General features: G+C 43.8%; 1 long non-coding RNA gene across 16 annotated transcripts in view; it reads right to left on the bottom strand.

Annotated features, from left to right (window-relative positions):
- LOC307181276 overlaps window positions 1–22,268 on the bottom strand; it is a 2,057,065-nt gene that overhangs the window by 1,216,091 nt on the left and 818,706 nt on the right. For all 16 annotated transcript variants that reach the window (XR_013826308.1, XR_013826309.1, XR_013826310.1 and 13 more), the window contains 3 exons: window positions 15,073–15,154; window positions 13,492–13,573; window positions 8,759–8,836 (listed from right to left, as the gene is read on the bottom strand). This is a non-coding gene — a long non-coding RNA (uncharacterized lncRNA). The remainder of the gene's footprint in view (window positions 1–8,758; window positions 8,837–13,491; window positions 13,574–15,072; window positions 15,155–22,268) is intronic.

Here is a 22,268-nt window from a genome sequence, read left to right as displayed (position 1 = left end):
TTTGGCCCAGTTTGCAATTTCTGCGGAAGATGAACAGGAATAGCGAGAACCAATGAGAGACTAGCTGGAGGTGTCTGGACGGGCAAATTTAACTCTCATTTCCCACCAGGAAGAGGAAATAACCAAAGGCTCAGCGTGCCGTGCCGGAACCAGATTAGGGCCTGAAGCCATCCTGCGGTGTTGCGGCCAGGTCACAAGAAAGCGAGTTGAAGAAAGGAGCTCAGGGGCACTGTAATTCACAAACCTGCAGAGTTATAAATGACAGCTATCGTCCAAAAATAGACTGAAGTAAGGCTGCCAAGAGGACTTGAAAGCAGGGCAGAATTGCAGGAAACCGATTTCAGGAGGTAGACTGGAATTGCATTGAAAGCATAGGAAAAGAGGCAGAACGTCCACAATGATGCACTTGGCCAAAAAGGGCGTATGCGTTTTTTCCTGAATATATTCAGGAAAAAACGCATACGCCCTTTTTGGCCAACCAAGCAAGCTTGCAAAGGAAATCTGCACTACAATGAAGTCTCACTTCCCCCCAGTCAAAAGGGCCATCTGAAAAAAGTGTAAAGTCCAGAAAGGCAGGACAGGCCATGGAGAACTGGGAGCCTTGTTATGCTGATGGGCGGGATGTAAATTGCCAACAACCACTCGGGAGAAGTGTATGGTGTTTCCTGAAACATCTAAAAAACAAAGCAACAGAACCTAGGGCACTTCCACTTATGGTCCTATAGCTTAGGGAAATTAAAATCAAAAAGACACAGCCACCCCAAAGTTTGGAACGGCTCTGTTTACAAGAACCTCGTTTACAGTACAAGTTCAACATCGCAGAAAGTGAAAAATGGATAAAGAAGTTGTGGTATTTACTTACAAAGCAATATCATTCAGCAATGAAATCTGTGTCATCAGGCCCTTAGCAGCACAATGAGTGGATTCAGGTATGATGATTCTAACTGAAATAAGTCACACAGAAAAAGAAATATCATAAGATATCAGTAATACACGGAATGTAAACTTGGCTACACAGGAACTGAATTACAGAACAGAACAGGGTCTCAAATTTAGAAAACCAACTTATGCTTGCTTAAGGGGAAAGGTGAGTTGGGGTGCTGCATAAAACCAGAGATTGAAATGAGCACAGATAAAGTTCCTTAAGCCAAATATGGAATAGACAAGAGCTACTCCTTGCTCAACGAAATGGACTCAACACCCCATATTAAACGCCTAAGAATGTACCTGACTAGTAAGTATCTTAAAACCTATGGATTGCTATGTCTCCGAAAGAGAATCAAGCATGTGTACAGGGGCATAAACGCAGCAGTGATAGGATTGGAGAGGTTCGGTGAGCAAATGAAGACCCTTTGTAATCATATTGCATGGTACCCATTCCACAGGTTTCAACTACCCAGGTTTAAGGTATTCTTCCTTCAGCTAAAACATGCATGTGGAACCTAGAGTATGATCAACCATGTGATCGGGAGACGTGTTCAAATATGTCTCAGTTTTCCTCCCCTGGTACTCGGGTGCAACATTCCAGACGCTTTACTAACACTCTCCCCACTTGGAGAGTCAGTCCCTTTAACCTCCTGTTTGGCCCAGTTTGCAATTTCTGCGGAAGATGAACAGGAATAGCGAGAACCAATGAGAGGCTAGCTGGAGGTGTCTGGACGGGCAAATTTAACTCTCATTTCCCACCAGGAAGAGGAATTAACCAAAGGCTCAGCATGCCGGGCCGGAACCAGATTAGGGCCTGAAGCCATCCTGCGGTGTTGCGGCCAGCTCACAAGAAAGCGAGTTGAAGAAAGGAGCTCAGGGGCACTGTAATTCACAAACCTGCAGAGTTATAAATGACAGCTATCGTCCAAAAATAGACTGAAGTAAGGCTGCCAAGAGGACTTGAAAGCGGGGCAGAATTGCAGGAAACCGATTTCAGGAGGTAGACTGGAATTGCATTGAAAGCATAGGAAAAGAGGCAGAACGTCCACAATGATGCACTTGGCCAAAAAGTGCGTATGTGTTTTTTCCTGAATATATTCAGGATAAATCGCATACGCCCTTTTTGGCCAACCAAGCAAGCTTGCAAAGGAAATCTGCACTTCAATGAAGTCTCACTTCCCCCCGGTCAAAAGGGCCATCTGAAAAAAGTGTAAAATCCAGAAAGGCAACAGGCCATTGAGAACTGGGAGCCTTGTTATGCTGATGGGCGGGATGTAAATTGCCAACAGACACTTGGGAGAAGTGTATGGTGTTTCCTGAAACATCTAAAAAACAAAGCAAAAGAGCCTAGGGCACTTCCACTTATGGTCCTATAGCTTAAGGAAATTAAAATCAAAAAGACACAGCCACCCCAAAGTTTGGGACGCCTCTGTTTACAAGAACCTCGTTTACAGTACAAGTTCAACATCGCAGAAAGAGAAAAATGGATAAAGAAGTTGTGGTATTCACTTACAAAGCAATATCACTCAGCAATGAAATCTATGTCATTAGGCCCTTAGCAGCACAATGAGTGGATTCACGTATGATGATTCTAACTGAAATAAGTCACACAGAAAAAGAAACATCATAAGATATCAGTAATACACGGAATGGAAACTTGGCTACACAGGAACTGAATTACAGAACAGAACAGGGTCTCAAATTTAGAAAAACAACTTATGCTTGCTTAAGGGTAAAGGTGAGTTGGGGTGCTGCATAAAACCAGAGATTGAAATGAGCACAGATAAAGTTCCTTAAGTCAAATATGGAATAGACAAGAGCTACTCCTTGCTCAACGAAATGGACTCAACACCCCATATTAAACGCCTAAGAATGTACATGACTTGTAAGTATCTTAAAACCTATGGATTGCTATGTCTCCGAAAGAGAATCAAGCATGTGTACAGGGGCATAAACGCAGCAGTGATAGGATTGGAGAGGTTCGGTGAGCAAATGAAGACCCTTTGAAGTCATATTGCATGGTACCCATTCCACGGGTTTCAACTACCCAGGTTTAAGGTATTCTTCCTTCAGCTAAAACATGCATGTGGAACCTAGAGTATGATCAACCATGTGATCGGGAGACGTGTTCAAATATGTCTCAGTTTTCCTCCCCTGGTACTCGGGTGCAACATTCCAGACGCTTTACTAACACTCTCCCCACTTGGAGAGTCAGTCCCTTTAACCTCCTGTTTGGCCCAGTTTGCAATTTCTGCGGAAGATGAACAGGAATAGCGAGAACCAATGAGAGGCTAGCTGGAGGTGTCTGGACGGGCAAATTTAACTCTCATTTCCCACCAGGAAGAGGAATTAACCAAAGGCTCAGCATGCCGGGCCAGAACCAGATTAGGGCCTGAAGCCATCCTGCGGTGTTGCGGCCAGGTCACAAGAAAGCGAGTTGAAGAAAGGAGCTCAGGGGCACTGTAATTCACAAACCTGCAGAGTTATAAATGACAGCTATCGTCCAAAAATAGACTGAAGTAAGGCTGCCAAGAGGACTTGAAAGCGGGGCAGAATTGCAGGAAACCGATTTCAGGAGGTAGACTGGAATTGCATTGAAAGCATAGGAAAAGAGGCAGAACGTCCACAATGATGCACTTGGCCAAAAAGTGCATATGTGTTTTTTCCTGAATATATTCAGAATAAATCGCATACGCCCTTTTTGGCCAACCAAGCAAGCTTGCAAAGGAAATCTGCACTTCAATGAAGTCTCACTTCCCCCCGGTCAAAAGGGCCATCTGAAAAAAGTGTAAAATCCAGAAAGGCAACAGGCCATTGAGAACTGGGAGCCTTGTTATGCTGATGGGCGGGATGTAAATTGCCAACAGACACTTGGGAGAAGTGTATGGTGTTTCCTGAAACATCTAAAAAACAAAGCAAAAGAGCCTAGGGCACTTCCACTTATGGTCTTATAGCTTAGGGAAATTAAAATCAAAAAGACACAGCCACCCCAAAGTTTGGGACGCCTCTGTTTACAAGAACCTCGTTTACAGTACAAGTTCAACATCGCAGAAAGAGAAAAATGGATAAAGAAGTTGTGGTATTCACTTACAAAGCAATATCACTCAGCAATGAAATCTATGTCATTAGGCCCTTAGCAGCACAATGAGTGGATTCACGTATGATGATTCTAACTGAAATAAGTCACACAGAAAAAGAAACATCATAAGATATCAGTAATACACGGAATGGAAACTTGGCTACACAGGAACTGAATTACAGAACAGAACAGGGTCTCAAATTTAGAAAAGCAACTTATGCTTGCTTAAGGGTAAAGGTGAGTTGGGGTGCTGCATAAAACCAGAGATTGAAATGAGCACAGATAAAGTTCCTTAAGTCAAATATGGAATAGACAAGAGCTACTCTTTGCTCAACGAAATGGACTCAACACCCCATATTAAACGCCTAAGAATGTACATGACTTGTAAGTATCTTAAAACCTATGGATTGCTATGTCTCCAAAAGAGAATCAAGCATGTGTACAGGGGCATAAACGCAGCAGTGATAGGATTGGAGAGGTTCGGTGAGCAAATGAAGACCCTTTGAAGTCATATTGCATGGTACCCATTCCACGGGTTTCAACTACCCAGGTTTAAGGTATTCTTCCTTCAGCTAAAACATGCATGTGGAACCTAGAGTATGATCAACCATGTGATCGGGAGACGTGTTCAAATATGTCTCAGTTTTCCTCCCCTGGTACTCGGGTGCAACATTCCAGACGCTTTACTAACACTCTCCCCACTTGGAGAGTCAGTCCCTTTAACCTCCTGTTTGGCCCAGTTTGCAATTTCTGCGGAAGATGAACAGGAATAGCGAGAACCAATGAGAGGCTAGCTGGAGGTGTCTGGACGGGCAAATTTAACTCTCATTTCCCACCAGGAAGAGGAATTAACCAAAGGCTCAGCATGCCGGGCCAGAACCAGATTAGGGCCTGAAGCCATCCTGCGGTGTTGCGGCCAGGTCACAAGAAAGCGAGTTGAAGAAAGGAGCTCAGGGGCACTGTAATTCACAAACCTGCAGAGTTATAAATGACAGCTATCGTCCAAAAATAGACTGAAGTAAGGCTGCCAAGAGGACTTGAAAGCAGGGCAGAATTGCAGGAAACCGATTTCAGGAGGTAGACTGGAATTGCATTGAAAGCATAGGAAAAGAGGCAGAACGTCCACAATGATGCACTTGGCCAAAAAGGGCGTATGCGTTTTTTCCTGAATATATTCAGGAAAAAACGCATACGCCCTTTTTGGCCAACCAAGCAAGCTTGCAAAGGAAATCTGCACTACAATGAAGTCTCACTTCCCCCCGGTCAAAAGGGCCATCTGAAAAAAGTGTAAAATCCAGAAAGGCAGGACAGGCCATGGAGAACTGGGAGCCTTGTTATGCTGATGGGCGGGATGTAAATTGCCAACAGACACTTGGGAGAAGAGTATGGTGTTTCCTGAAACATCTAAAAAACAAAGCAACAGAGCCTAGGGCACTGCCACTTATGGTCCTATAGCTTAGGGAAATTAAAATCAAAAAGACAGAGCCACCCCAAAGTTTGGAACGGCTCTGTTTACAAGAACCTCGTTTACAGTACAAGTTCAACATCGCAGAAAGTGAAAAATGGATAAAGAACTTGTGGTATTTACGTACAATGCAGTATCACTCAGCAATGAAATCTATGTCATCAGGCCCGTAGCAGCATAATGAGTAGATTCAGGTACGATGACTTTAACTGACATAAGTCACACAGAAGAAGAAACATCATAAGATATCACTAATACACGGAATGTAAACTTGGCTACACAGGAACTGAATTCCAAAACAGAACAGGTTCTCAGATTTAGAAAACCAACTTATGCTTGCTTAAGGGGAAAGGTGAGTTGGGTTGCTGCATAAAACCAGAGATTGAAATGAGCACAGATAAAGTTCCTTAAGCCAAATATGGAATAGACAAGAGCTACTCCTTGCTCAACGAAATGGACTCAACACCGCATATTAAACGCCTAAGAATGTACCTGACTAGTAAGTATCTTAAAACCTATGGATTGCTATGTCTCCAAAAGAGAATCAAGCATGTGTACGGGGGCATAAACGCAGCAGTGATAGGATTGGAGAGGTTCGGTGAGCAAATGAAGACCCTTTGAAGTCATATTGCATGGTACCCATTCCACGGGTTTCAACTACCCAGGTTTTAGGTATTCTTCCTTCAGCTAAAACATGCATGTGGAACCCAGAGTATGATAAACCATGTGATCGGGAGACGTGTTCAAATATGTCTTCAGTTTTCCTCCCCTGGTACTCGGGTGCAACATTCCAGACGCTTTACTAACACTCTCCCCACTTGGAGAGTCAGCGCCTTTAACCTCCTGTTTGGCCCAGTTTGCAATTTCTGAGGAAGATGAACAGGAATAGCGAGAACCAATGAGAGGCTAGCTGGAGGTGTCTAGACGGGCAAATTTAACTCTCATTTCCCACCAGGAAGAGGAATTAACCAAAGGCTCAGCGTGCCGTACCAGAACCAGATTAGGGCCTGAAGCCATCCTGCGGTGTTGCGGCCAGGTCACAAGAAAGCGAGTTGAAGAAAGGAGCTCAGGGGCACTGTAATTCACAAACCTGCAGAGTTATAAATGACAGCTATCGTCCAAAAATAGACTGAAGTAAGGCTGCCAAGAGGACTTGAAAGCAGGGCAGAATTGCAGGAAACCGATTTCAGGAGGTAGACTGGAATTGCATTGAAAGCATAGGAAAAGAGGCAGAACGTCCACAATGATGCACTTGGCCAAAAAGGGCGTATGCGTTTTTTCCTGAATATATTCAGGAAAAAACGCATACGCCCTTTTTGGCCAACCAAGCAAGCTTGCAAAGGAAATCTGCACTACAATGAAGTCTCACTTCCCCCTGGTCAAAAGGGCCATCTGAAAAAAGTGTAAAATCCAGAAAGGCAACAGGCCATTGAGAACTGGGAGCCTTGTTATGCTGATGGGCGGGATGTAAATTGGCAACAGACACTTGGGAGAAGAGTATGGTGTTTCCTGAAACATCTAAAAAACAAAGCAACAGAGCCTAGGGCACTTCCACTTATGGTCCTATAGCTTAGGGAAATTAAAATCAAAAAGACAGAGCCACCCCAAAGTTTGGAACGGCTCTGTTTACAAGAACCTCGTTTACAGTACAAGTTCAACATCGCAGAAAGTGAAAAATGGATAAAGAACTTGTGGTATTTACGTACAATGCAGTATCACTCAGCAATGAAATCTATGTCATCAGGCCCGTAGCAGCATAATGAGTAGATTCAGGTACGATGATTCTAACTGACATAAGTCACACAGAAGAAGAAACATCATAAGATATCACTAATACACGGAATGTAAACTTGGCTACACAGGAACTGAATTCCAAAACAGAACAGGTTCTCAGATTTAGAAAACCAACTTATGCTTGCTTAAGGGGAAAGGTGAGTTGGGTTGCTGCATAAAACCAGAGATTGAAATGAGCACAGATAAAGTTCCTTAAGCCAAATATGGAATAGACAAGAGCTACTCCTTGCTCAACGAAATGGACTCAACACCGCATATTAAACGCCTAAGAATGTACCTGACTAGTAAGTATCTTAAAACCTATGGATTGCTATGTCTCCGAAAGAGAATCAAGCATGTGTACAGGGGCATAAACGCAGCAGTGATAGGATTGGAGAGGTTCGGTGAGCAAATGAAGACCCTTTGAAGTCATATTGCATGGTACCCATTCCACGGGTTTCAACTACCCAGGTTTTAGGTATTCTTCCTTCAGCTAAAACATGCATGTGGAACCCAGAGTATGATCAACCATGTGATCAGGAGACGTGTTCAAATATGTCTTCAGTTTTCCTCCCCTGGTACTCGGGTGCAACATTCCAGACGCTTTAGTAACACTCTCCCCACTTGGAGAGTCAGCGCCTTTAACCTCCTGTTTGGCCCAGTTTGCAATTTCTGCGGAAGATGAACAGGAATAACGAGAACCAATGAGAGGCTAGCCGGAGGTGTCTGGACGGGCAAATTTAACTCTCATTTCCCAACAGGAAGAGGAAATAACCAAAGGCTCAGCGTGCCATACCGGAACCAGATTAGGTCCTGAAGCCATCCTGCGGTGTTGCGGCCAGGTCACAAGAAAGCGAGTTGAAGAAAGGAGCTCAGGGGCACTGTAATTCACAAACCTGCAGAGTTATAAATGACAGCTATCGTCCAAAAATAGACTGAAGTAAGGCTGCCAAGAGGACTTGAAAGCGGGGCAGAATTGCAGGAAACCGATTTCAGGAGGTAGACTGGAATTGCATTGAAAGCATAGGAAAAGAGGCAGAACGTCCACAATGATGCACTTGGCCAAAAAGGGCGTATGCGTTTTTTCCTGAATATATTCAGGAAAAAACGCATACGCCCTTTTTGGCCAACCAAGCAAGCTTGCAAAGGAAATCTGCACTACAATGAAGTCTCACTTCCCCCCGGTCAAAAGGGCCATCTGAAAAAAGTGTAAAATCCAGAAAGGCAGGACAGGCCATGGAGAACTGGGAGCCTTGTTATGCTGATGGGCGGGATGTAAATTGCCAACAACCACTCGGGAGAAGTGTATGGTGTTTCCTGAAACATCTAAAAAACAAAGCAACAGAACCTAGGGCACTTCCACTTATGGTCCTATAGCTTAGGGAAATTAAAATCAAAAAGACACAGCCACCCCAAAATTTGGAACGGCTCTGTTTACAAGAACCTCGTTTACAGTACAAGTTCAACATCGCAGAAAGTGAAAAATGGATAAAGAAGTTGTGGTATTTACTTACAAAGCAATATCACTCAGCAATGAAATCTGTGTCATCAGGCCCTTAGCAGCACAATGAGTGGATTCAGGTATGATGATTCTAAATGAAATAAGTCACACAGAAAAAGAAACATCATAAGATATCAGTAATACACGGATTGTAAACTTGGCTACACAGGAACTGAATTACAGAACAGAACAGGGTCTCAAATTTAGAAAACCAACTTATGCTTGCTTAAGGGTAAAGGTGAGTTGGGGTGCTGCATAAAACCAGAGATTGAAATGAGCACAGATAAAGTTCCTTAAGTCAAATATGGAATAGACAAGAGCTACTCCTTGCTCAACGAAATGGACTCAACACCGCATATTAAACGCCTAAGAATGTACCTGACTAGTAAGTATCGTAAAACCTATGGATTGCTATGTCTCCAAAAGAGAATCAAGCATGTGTACAGGGGCATAAACGCAGCAGTGATAGGATTGGAGAGGTTCGGTGAGCAAATGAAGACCCTTTGAAGTCATATTGCATGGTACCCATTACACGGGTCTCAACTCTGCAGGTTTAAGGTATTCTTCCTTCAGCTAAAACATGCATGTGGAACCCAAGTATGATCAACCATGTGAACGGGAGACGTGTTCAAATATGTCTCAGTTTTCCTCCACTGGTACTCGGGTGCAACATTCCAGACGCTTTACTAACACTCTCCCCACTTGGAGAGTCAGCGCCTTTAACCTCCTGTTTGGCCCAGTTTGCAATTTCTGCGGAAGATGAACAGGAATAGCGAGAACCAATGAGAGACTAGCTGGAGGTGTCTGGACGGGCAAATTTAACTCTCATTTCCCACCAGGAAGAGGAAATAACCAAAGGCTCAGCGTGCCGTACCGGAACCATATTAGGGCCTGAAGCCATCCTGCGGTGTTGCGGCCAGCTCAAAAGAAACCGAGTTGAAGAAAGGAGCTCAGGGGCACTGTAATTCACAAACCTGCAGAGTTATAAATGACAGCTATCGTCCAAAAATAGACTGAAGTAAGGCTGCCAAGAGGACTTGAAAGCGGAGCAGAATTGCAGGAAACCGATTTCAGGAGGTAGACTGGAATTGCATTGAAAGCATAGGAAAAGAGGCAGAACGTCCACAATGATGCACTTGGCCAAAAAGGGCGTATGCGTTTTTTCCTGAATATATTCAGGAAAAAACGCATACGCCCTTTTTGGCCAACCAAGCAAGCTTGCAAAGGAAATCTGCACTACAATGAAGTCTCACTTCCCCCAGGTCAAAAGGGCCATCTGAAAAAAGTGTAAAATCCAGAAAGGCAGGACAGGCCATGGAGAACTGGGAGCCTTGTTATGCTGATGGGCGGGATGTAAATTGCCAACAACCACTCGGGAGAACTGTATGGTGTTTCCTAAAACATCTAAAAAACAAAGCAACAGAACCTAGGGCACTTCCACTTATGGTCCTATAGCTTAGGGAAATTAAAATCAAAAAGACACAGCCACCCCAAAGTTTGGAACGGCTCTGATTACAAGAACCTCGTTTACAGTACAAGTTCAACATTGCAGAAAGTGAAAAATGGATAAAGAAGTTGTGGTATTTACTTACAAAGCAATATCACTCAGCAATGAAATCTGTGTCATCAGGCCCTTAGCAGCACAATGAGTGGATTCAGGTATGATGATTCTAACTGAAGTAAGTCACACAGAAAAAGAAACATCATAAGATATCAGTAATACACGGAATGTAAACTTGGCTACACAGGAACTGAATTACAGAACAGAACAGGGTCTCAAATTTAGAAAACCAACTTATGCTTGCTTAAGGGTAAAGGTGAGTTGGGGTGCTGCATAAAACCAGAGATTGAAATGAGCACAGATAAAGTTCCTTAAGTCAAATATGGAATAGACAAGAGCTACTCCTTGCTCAACGAAATGGACTCAACACCCCATATTAAACGCCTAAGAATGTTCCTGACTAGTAAGTATCTTAAAACCTATGGATTGCTATGTCTCCGAAAGAGAATCAAGCATGTGTACAGGGGCATAAACGCAGCAGTGATAGGATTGGAGAGGTTCGGTGAGCAAATGAAGACCCTTTGAAGTCATATTGCATGGTAGCCATTACACGGGTCTCAACTCTGCAGGTTTAAGGTATTCTTCCTTCAGCTAAAACATGCATGTGGAACCCAAGTATGATCAACCATGTGAACGGGAGACGTGTTCAAATATGTCTCAGTTTTCCTCCACTGGTACTCGGGTGCAACATTCCAGACGCTTTACTAACACTCTCCCCACTTGGAGAGTCAGCGCCTTTAACCTCCTGTTTGGCCCAGTTTGCAATTTCTGCGGAAGATGAACAGGAATAGCGAGAACCAATGAGAGACTAGCTGGAGGTGTCTAGACGGGCAAATTTAACTCTCATTTCCCACCAGGAAGAGGAATTAACCAAAGGCTCAGCGTGCCGTGCCAGAACCAGATTAGGGCCTGAAGCCATCCTGCGGTGTTGCGGCCAGCTCAAAAGAAAGCGAGTTGAAGAAAGGAGCTCAGGGGCACTGTAATTCACAAACCTGCAGAGTTATAAATGACAGCTATCGTCCAAAAATAGACTGAAGTAAGGCTGCCAAGAGGACTTGAAAGCAGGGCAGAATTGCAGGAAACCGATTTCAGGAGGTAGACTGGAATTGCATTGAAAGCATAGGAAAAGAGGCAGAACGTCCACAATGATGCACTTGGCCAAAAAGGGCGTATGCGTTTTTTCCTGAATATATTCAGGAAAAAACGCATACGCCCTTTTTGGCCAACCAAGCAAGCTTGCAAAGGAAATCTGCACTACAATGAAGTCTCACTTCCCCCTGGTCAAAAGGGCCATCTGAAAAAAGTGTAAAATCCAGAAAGGCAACAGGCCATTGAGAACTGGGAGCCTTGTTATGCTGATGGGCGGGATGTAAATTGGCAACAGACACTTGGGAGAAGAGTATGGTGTTTCCTGAAACATCTAAAAAACAAAGCAACAGAGCCTAGGGCACTTCCACTTATGGTCCTATAGCTTAGGGAAATTAAAATCAAAAAGACACAGCCACCCCAAAGTTTGGAACGGCTCTGTTTACAAGAACCTCGTTTACAGTACAAGTTCAACATCGCAGAAAGTGAAAAATGGATAAAGAACTTGTGGTATTTACGTACAATGCAGTATCACTCAGCAATGAAATCTATGTCATCAGGCCCGTAGCAGCATAATGAGTAGATTCAGGTACGATGATTCTAACTGACATAAGTCACACAGAAGAAGAAACATCATAAGATATCACTAATACACGGAATGTAAACTTGGCTACACAGGAACTGAATTCCAAAACAGAACAGGTTCTCAGATTTAGAAAACCAACTTATGCTTGCTTAAGGGGAAAGGTGAGTTGGGTTGCTGCATAAAACCAGAGATTGAAATGAGCACAGATAAAGTTCCTTAAGCCAAATATGGAATAGACAAGAGCTACTCCTTGCTCAACGAAATGGACTCAACACCGCATATTAAACGCCTAAGAATGTACCTGACTAGTAAGTATCTTAAAACCTATGGATTGCTATGTCTCCGAAAGAGAATCAAGCATGTGTACAGGGGCATAAACGCAGCAGTGATAGGATTGGAGAGGTTCGGTGAGCAAATGAAGACCCTTTGAAGTCATATTGCATGGTACCCATTCCACGGGTTTCAACTACCCAGGTTTTAGGTATTCTTCCTTCAGCTAAAACATGCATGTGGAACCCAGAGTATGATCAACCATGTGATCGGGAGACGTGTTCAAATATGTCTTCAGTTTTCCTCCCCTGGTACTCGGGTGCAACATTCCAGACGCTTTACTAACACTCTCCCCACTTGGAGAGTCAGCGCCTTTAACCTCCTGTTTGGCCCAGTTTGCAATTTCTGCGGAAGATGAACAGGAATAACGAGAACCAATGAGAGGCTAGCTGGAGGTGTCTGGACGGGCAAATTTAACTCTCATTTCCCAACAGGAAGAGGAAATAACCAAAGGCTCAGCGTGCCATACCGGAACCAGATTAGGGCCTGAAGCCATCCTGCGGTGTTGCGGCCAGGTCACAAGAAAGCGAGTTGAAGAAAGGAGCTCAGGGGCACTGTAATTCACAAACCTGCAGAGTTATAAATGACAGCTATCGTCCAAAAATAGACTGAAGTAAGGCTGCCAAGAGGACTTGAAAGCGGGGCAGAATTGCAGGAAACCGATTTCAGGAGGTAGACTGGAATTGCATTGAAAGCATAGGAAAAGAGGCAGAACGTCCACAATGATGCACTTGGCCAAAAAGGGCATATGCGTTTTTTCCTGAATATATTCAGGAAAAAACGCATACGCCCTTTTTGGCCAACCAAGCAAGCTTGCAAAGGAAATCTGCACTACAATGAAGTCTCACTTCCCCCCGGTCAAAAGGGCCATCTGAAAAAAGTGTAAAATCCAGAAAGGCAGGACAGGCCATGGAGAACTGGGAGCCTTGTTATGCTGATGGGCGGGATGTAAATTGCCAACAACCACTCGGGAGAAGTGTATGGTGTTTCCTGAAACATCTAAAAAACAAAGCAACAGAACCTAGGGCACTTCCACTTATGGTCCTATAGCTTAGGGAAATTAAAATCAAAAAGACACAGCCACCCCAAAGTTTGGAACGGCTCTGTTTACAAGAACCTCGTTTACAGTACAAGTTCAACATCGCAGAAAGTGAAAAATGGATAAAGAAGTTGTGGTATTTACTTACAAAGCAATATCACTCAGCAATGAAATCTGTGTCATCAGGCCCTTAGCAGCACAATGAGTGGATTCAGGTATGATGATTCTAAATGAAATAAGTCACACAGAAAAAGAAACATCATAAGATATCAGTAATACACGGATTGTAAACTTGGCTACACAGGAACTGAATTACAGAACAGAACAGGGTCTCAAATTTAGAAAACCAACTTATGCTTGCTTAAGGGGAAAGGTGAGTTGGGTTGCTGCATAAAACCAGAGATTGAAATGAGCACAGATAAAGTTCCTTAAGCCAAATATGGAATAGACAAGAGCTACTCCTTGCTCAACGAAATGGACTCAACACCGCATATTAAACGCCTAAGAATGTACCTGACTAGTAAGTATCTTAAAACCTATGGATTGCTATGTCTCCGAAAGAGAATCAAGCATGTGTACAGGGGCATAAACGCAGCAGTGATAGGATTGGAGAGGTTCGGTGAGCAAATGAAGACCCTTTGAAGTCATATTGCATGGTACCCATTCCACGGGTTTCAACTACCCAGGTTTTAGGTATTCTTCCTTCAGCTAAAACATGCATGTGGAACCCAGAGTATGATCAACCATGTGATCGGGAGACGTGTTCAAATATGTCTTCAGTTTTCCTCCCCTGGTACTCGGGTGCAACATTCCAGACGCTTTACTAACACTCTCCCCACTTGGAGAGTCAGCGCCTTTAACCTCCTGTTTGGCCCAGTTTGCAATTTCTGCGGAAGATGAACAGGAATAACGAGAACCAATGAGAGGCTAGCTGGAGGTGTCTGGACGGGCAAATTTAACTCTCATTTCCCAACAGGAAGAGGAAATAACCAAAGGCTCAGCGTGCCATACCGGAACCAGATTAGGGCCTGAAGCCATCCTGCGGTGTTGCGGCCAGGTCACAAGAAAGCGAGTTGAAGAAAGGAGCTCAGGGGCACTGTAATTCACAAACCTGCAGAGTTATAAATGACAGCTATCGTCCAAAAATAGACTGAAGTAAGGCTGCCAAGAGGACTTGAAAGCGGGGCAGAATTGCAGGAAACCGATTTCAGGAGGTAGACTGGAATTGCATTGAAAGCATAGGAAAAGAGGCAGAACGTCCACAATGATGCACTTGGCCAAAAAGGGCATATGCGTTTTTTCCTGAATATATTCAGGAAAAAACGCATACGCCCTTTTTGGCCAACCAAGCAAGCTTGCAAAGGAAATCTGCACTACAATGAAGTCTCACTTCCCCCCGGTCAAAAGGGCCATCTGAAAAAAGTGTAAAATCCAGAAAGGCAGGACAGGCCATGGAGAACTGGGAGCCTTGTTATGCTGATGGGCGGGATGTAAATTGCCAACAACCACTCGGGAGAAGTGTATGGTGTTTCCTGAAACATCTAAAAAACAAAGCAACAGAACCTAGGGCACTTCCACTTATGGTCCTATAGCTTAGGGAAATTAAAATCAAAAAGACACAGCCACCCCAAAGTTTGGAACGGCTCTGTTTACAAGAACCTCGTTTACAGTACAAGTTCAACATCGCAGAAAGTGAAAAATGGATAAAGAAGTTGTGGTATTTACTTACAAAGCAATATCACTCAGCAATGAAATCTGTGTCATCAGGCCCTTAGCAGCACAATGAGTGGATTCAGGTATGATGATTCTAAATGAAATAAGTCACACAGAAAAAGAAACATCATAAGATATCAGTAATACACGGATTGTAAACTTGGCTACACAGGAACTGAATTACAGAACAGAACAGGGTCTCAAATTTAGAAAACCAACTTATGCTTGCTTAAGGGTAAAGGTGAGTTGGGGTGCTGCATAAAACCAGAGATTGAAATGAGCACAGATAAAGTTCCTTAAGTCAAATATGGAATAGACAAGAGCTACTCCTTGCTCAACGAAATGGACTCAACACCGCATATTAAACGCCTAAGAATGTACCTGACTAGTAAGTATCGTAAAACCTATGGATTGCTATGTCTCCAAAAGAGAATCAAGCATGTGTACAGGGGCATAAACGCAGCAGTGATAGGATTGGAGAGGTTCGGTGAGCAAATGAAGACCCTTTGAAGTCATATTGCATGGTACCCATTACACGGGTCTCAACTCTGCAGGTTTAAGGTATTCTTCCTTCAGCTAAAACATGCATGTGGAACCCAGAGTATGATCAACCGTGTGATCGGGAGACGTGTTCAAATATGTCTCAGTTTTCGTACCCTGGTACTCGGGTGCAACATTCCAGACGCTTTACTAACACTCTCCCCACTTGGAGAGTCAGCGCCTTTAACCTCCTGTTTGGCCCAGTTTGCAATTTCTGCAGTAGATGAACAGGAATAGGGAGAACCAATGAGAGACTAGCTGGAGGTGTCTGGACGGGCAAATTTAACTCTCATTTCCCAACAGGAAGAGGAAATAACCAAAGGCTCAGCGTGCCGTGCCGGAACCAGATTAGGGCCTGAAGCCATCCTGCGGTGTTGCGGCCAGCTCAAAAGAAAGCGATTTGAAGAAAGGAATTCAGGGGCACTGTAATTCACAAACCTGCAGAGTTATAAATGACAGCTATCGTCCAAAAATAGACTGAAGTAAGGCTGCCAAGAGGACTTGAAAGGGGGGCAGAATTGCAGGAAACTGATTTCAGGAGGTAGACTGGAATTGCATTGAAAGCATAGGAAAAGAGGCAGAACGTCCACAATGATGCACTTGGCCAAAAAGGGCGTATGCATTTTTTCCTGGATATATTCAGGAAAAAACGCATACGCCCTTTTTGGCCAACCAAGCAAGCTTGCAAAGGAAATCTGCACTACAATGAAGTCTCACTTCCCCCCGGTCAAAAGGGCCATCTGAAGAAAGTGTAAAATCCAGAAAGGCAGGACAGGCCATGGAGAACTGGGAGCCTTCTTATGCTGAAGGGCGGGATGTAAATTGCGAACAACCACTCGGGAGAAGTGTATGGTGTTTCCTGAAACATCTAAAAAACAAAGCAACAGAGCCTAGGGCACTTCCACTTATGGTCCTATAGCTTAGGGAAATTAAATCAAAAAGACACAGCCACCCTAAAGTTTGGGACGCCTCTGTTTACAAGAACCTCGTTTACCGTACAAGTTCAATATCAGAGAAAGTGAAAAATGGATAAAGAACTTGTGGTACTTACGTACAATGCAGTATCACTCAGCAATGAAATCTATGTCATCAGGCCCGTAGCAGCATAATGAGTGGATTCAGGTACGATGATTCTAACTGAAATAAGTCACACAGAAAAAGAAACATCATAAGATATCACTAATACACGGAATGTAAACTTGGCTACACAGGAACTGAATTCCAAAACAGAACAGGGTATCAAATTTAGAAAACCAACTTATGCTTGCTTAAGGGTAAAGGTGAGTTGGGGTGCTGCATAAAACCAGAGATTCAAATGAGCACAGATAACGTTCCTTAAGCCAAATATGGAATAGACAAGAGCTACTCCTTGCTCAACGAAATGGACCCAACACCCCATATTAAACGCCTAAGAATGTACCTGACTAGTAAGTATCCTAAAACCTATGGATTGCTATGTCTCTGAAAGAGAATCAAGCGTGTGTACAGGGGCATAAACGCAGCAGTGATAGGATTGGAGAGGTTTGGTGAGCAAATGAAGACCCTTTGAAGTCATATTGCATGGTACCCATTCCACGGGTTTCAACTACCCATGTTTAAGGTATTCTTCCTTCAGCTAAAACATGCATGTGGAACCCAGAGTATGATCAACTGTGTGATCGGGAGACATGTTCAAATATGTCTCACTTTTGGTCCCCTGGTACTCGGGTGCAACATTCCAGACGCTTAACGAACACTCTCCCCACTTGGAGAGTCAGTGCCTTTAATCTCCTGTTTGGCCCAGTTTGCAATTTCTGCGGAAGATGAACAGGAATAGGGAGAACCAATGAGAGACTAGCTGGAAGTTTCTGGACGGACAAATTTAACTCTCATTTCCAACCAGGAAGAGGAAATAACCAAAGGCTCAGCGTGCCGTGCCGGAACCAGATTAGGGCCTGAAGCCATCCTGCGGTGTTGCGGCCAGCTCAAAAGAAAGCGAGTTGAAGAAAGGAGCTCAGGGGCACTGTAATTCACAAACCTGTAGAGTTATAAATGACAGCTATCGTCCAAAAATAGACTGAAGTAAGGCTGCCAAGAGGACTTGAAAGCGGGGCAGAATTGCAGGAAACCGATTTCAGGAGGTAGACTGGAATTGCATTGAAAGCATAGGAAAAGAGGCAGAACGTCCACAGTGATGCACTTGGCCAAAAAGGGCGTATGCGTTTTTTCCTGAATATATTCAGGAAAAAAAGCATACGCCCTTTTTGGCCAACCAAGCAAGCTTGCAAAGGAAATCTGCACTACAATGAAGTCTCACTTCCCCCCGGTCAAAAGGGCCATCTGAAAAAAGTGTAAAATCCAGAAAGGCAGGACAGGCCATGGAGAACTGGGAGCCTTGTTATGCTGATGAGCGGGATGTAAATTGCCAACAGACACTCGGGAGAAGTGTATGGTGTTTCCTGAAACATCTAAAAAACAAAGCAACAGAGCCTAGGGCACTTCCACTTATGGTCCTATAGCTTAGGGAAATTAAAATAAAAAAGACACAGCCACCCCAAAGTTTGGAACGGCTCTGTTTACAAGAACCTCCTTTTCAGTACAAGTTCAACATCTCAGAAAGTGAAAAATGGATAAAGAAGTTGCGGTATTTACTTACAAAGCAATATCACTCAGCAATGAAATCTATGTCACCAGGCCCTTAGCAGCACAATGAGTGGATTCAGGTATGATGATTCTAACTGAAATAAGTCACACAGAAAAAGAAACATCATAAGATATCAGTAATACACGGAATGTAAACTTGGCTACACAGGAACTGAATTACAGAACAGAACAGGGACTCAAATTTAGAAAACCAACATATGCTTGCTTAAGGGGAAAGGTGAGTTGGGGTGCTGCATAAAACCAGAGATTGAAATGAGCACAGATAAATTTCCTTAAGCCAAATATGGAATAGACAAGAGCTACTCCTTGCTCAACGAAATGGACTCAACACCCCATATTAAACGCCTAAGAATGTACCTGACTAGTAAGTATCTTAAAACCTATGGATTGCTATGTCTCCGAAAGAGAATCAAGCATGTGTACAGGGGCATAAACGCAGCAGTGATAGGATTGGAGAGGTTCGGTGAGCAAATGAAGACCCTTTGAAGTCATATTGCATGGTACCCATTCCACGGGTTTCAACTACCCAGGTTTAAGGTATTCTTCCTTCAGCTAAAACATGCATGTGGAACCTAGAGTATGATCAACCATGTGAACGGGAGACGTGTTCAAATATGTCTCAGTTTTCCTCCCCTGGTACTCGGGTGCAACATTCCAGACACTTTACTAACACTCTCCCCACCTGGAGAGTCAGCGCCTTTAACCTCCTGTTTGGCCCAGTTTGCAATTTCTGCAGAAGATGAACAGGAATAGCGAGAACCAATGAGAGGCTAGCTGGAGGTGTCTGGACGGGCAAATTTAACTCTTATTTCCCACCAGGAAGAGGAAATAACCAAAGGCTCAGCGTGCCGTACCAGAACCAGATTAGGGCCTGAAGCCATCCTGCGGTGTTGCGGCCAGCTCAAAAGAAACCGAGTTGAAGAAAGGAGCTCAGGGGCACTGTAATTCACAAACCTGCAGAGTTATAAATGACAGCTATCGTCCAAAAATAGACTGAAGTAAGGCTGCCAAGAGGACTTGAAAGCGGGGCAGAATTGCAGGAAACCGATTTCAGGAGGTAGACTGGAATTGCATTGAAAGCATAGGAAAAGAGGCAGAACGTCCACAATGATGCACTTGGCCAAAAAGGGCGTATGCGTTTTTTCCTGAATATATTCAGGAAAAAACGCATACGCCCTTTTTGGCCAACCAAGCAAGCTTGCAAAGGAAATCTGCACTACAATGAAGTCTCACTTCCCCCCGGTCAAAAGGGCCATCTGAAAAAAGTGTAAAATCCAAAAAGGCAGGACAGGCCATGGAGAACTGGGAGCCTTGTTATGCTGAAGGGCGGGATGTAAATTGCCAACAGACACTCGGGAGAAGTGTATGGTGTTTCCTGAAACATCTAAAAAACAAAGCAACAGAGCCTAGGGCACTGCCACTTATGGTCCTATAGCATAGGGAAATTAAAATCAAAAAGACACAACCACCCCAAAGTTTGGGACGCCTCTGTTTACAAGAACCTCATTTACCGTACAAGTTCAATATCACAGAAAGTGAAAAATGGATAAAGAACTTGTGGTACTTACGTACAATGCAGTATCACTCAGCAATGAAATCTATGTCATCAGGCCCGTAGCAGCATAATGAGTAGATTCAGGTACGATGATTCTAACTGAAATAAGTCACACAGAAAAAGAAACGTCATAAGATATCAGTAATACACGGAATGGAAACTTGGCTACACAGGAACTGAATTACAGAACAGAACAGGGTCTCAAATTTAGAAAACCAACTTATGCTTGCTTAAGGGGAAAGGTGAGTTGGGGTGCTGCATAAAACCAGAGATTGAAATGAGCACAGATAAAGTTCCTTAAGCCAAATATGGAATAGACAAGAGCTACTCCTTGCTCAACGAAATGGACTCAACACCGCATATTAAACGCCTAAGAATGTACCTGACTAGTAAGTATCTTAAAACCTATGGATTGCTATGTCTCCGAAAGAGAATCAAGCATGTGTACAGGGGCATAAACGCAGCAGTGATAGGATTGGAGAGGTTCGGTGAGCAAATGAAGACCCTTTGAAGTCATATTGCATGGTACCCATTCCACGGGTTTCAACTACCCAGGTTTTAGGTATTCTTCCTTCAGCTAAAACATGCATGTGGAACCCAGAGTATGACCAACCATGTGATCGGGAGACGTGTTCAAATATGTCTCAGTGTTCCTCCCCTGGTACTCGGGTGCAACATTCCAGACGCTTTACTAACACTCTCCCCACTTGGAGAGTCAGCGCCTTTAACTTCCTGTTTGGCACAGTTTGCAATTTCTGCGGAAGATGAACAGGAATAGCGAGAACCAATGAGAGGCTAGCTGGAGGTGTCTGGACGGGCAAATTTAACTCTCATTTCCCAACAGGAAGAGGAAATAACCAAAGGCTCAGCGTGCCGTACCGGAACCAGATTAGGGCCTGAAGCCATCCTGCGGTGTTGCGGCCAGCTCAAAAGAAACCGAGTTGAAGAAAGGAGCTCAGGGGCACTGTAATTCACAAACCTGCAGAGTTATAAATGACAGCTATCGTCCAAAAATAGACTGAAGTAAGGCTGCCAAGAGGACTTGAAAGCGGGGCAGAATTGCAGGAAACCGATTTCAGGAGGTAGACTGGAATTGCATTGAAAGCATAGGAAAAGAGGCAGAACGTCCACAATGATGCACTTGGCCAAAAAGGGCGTATGCGTTTTTTCCTGAATATATTCAGGAAAAAACGCATACGCCCTTTTTGGCCAACCAAGCAAGCTTGCAAAGGAAATCTGCACTACAATGAAGTCTCACTTCCCCCCGGTCAAAAGGACCATCTGAAAAAAGTGTAAAATCCAGAAAGGCAGGACAGGCCATGGAGAACTGGGAGCCTTGTTATGCTGATGGGCGGGATGTAAATTGCCAACAGACACTCGGGAGAAGTGTATGGTGTTTCCTGAAACATCTAAAAAACAAAGCAACAGAACCTAGGGCACTTCCACTTATGGTCCTATAGCTTAGGGAAATTAAAATAAAAAAGACACAGCCACCCCAAAGTTTGGAACGGCTCTGTTTACAAGAAACTCGTTTACAGTACAAGTTCAACATCGCAGAAAGTGAAAAATGGATAAAGAACTTGTGGTACCTACGTACAATGCAGTATCACTCAGCAATGAAATCTATGTCATCAGGCCCGTAGCAGCATAATGAGTGGATTCAGGTACGATGATTCTAACTGAAATAAGTCACACAGAAAAAGAAACATCATAAGATATCACTAATACACTGAATGTAAACTTGACTACACAGGAACTGAATTCCAAAACAGAAAAGGTTCTCAAATTTAGAAAACCAACTTATGCTTGCTTAAGGGGAAAGGTGAGTTGGGTTGCTGCATAAAACCAGAGATTGAAATGAGCACAGATAAAGTTCCTTAAGCCAAATATGGAATAGACAAGAGCTACTCCTTGCTCAACGAAATGGACTCAACACCGCATATTAAACGCCTAAGAATGTACCTGACTAGTAAGTATCTTAAAACCTATGGATTGCTATGTCTCCGAAAGAGAATCAAGCATGTGTACAAGGGCATAAACGCAGCAGTGATAGGATTGGAGAGGTTCGGTGAGCAAATGAAGACCCTTTGAAGTCATATTGCATGGTACCCATTCCACGGGTTTCAACTACCCAGGTTTTAGGTATTCTTCCTTCAGCTAAAACATGCATGTGGAACCCAGAGTATGATCAACCATGTGATCGGGAGACGTGTTCAAATATGTCTCAGTTTTCCTCCCCTGGTACTCGGGTGCAACATTCCAGATGCTTTACTAACACTCTCCCCACTTGGAGAGTCAGCGCCTTTAACCTCCTGTTTGGCACAGTTTGCAATTTCTGCGGAAGATGAACAGGAATAGCGAGAACCAATGAGAGGCTAGCTGGAGGTGTCTGGACGGGCAAATTTAACTCTCATTTCCCACCAGGAAGAGGAAATAACCAAAGGCTCAGCGTGCCGTACCGGAACCAGAT

Source organism: Stenella coeruleoalba, assembly GCF_951394435.1.
Source record: "Stenella coeruleoalba genome assembly, contig: scaffold_52, whole genome shotgun sequence".
Classification (NCBI taxonomy): Eukaryota; Metazoa; Chordata; class Mammalia; order Artiodactyla; family Delphinidae; genus Stenella; species Stenella coeruleoalba.
The sequence above is the reverse complement of the archived record's forward strand: the minus strand, read 5'-3'. Positions and strand labels throughout refer to the sequence as shown.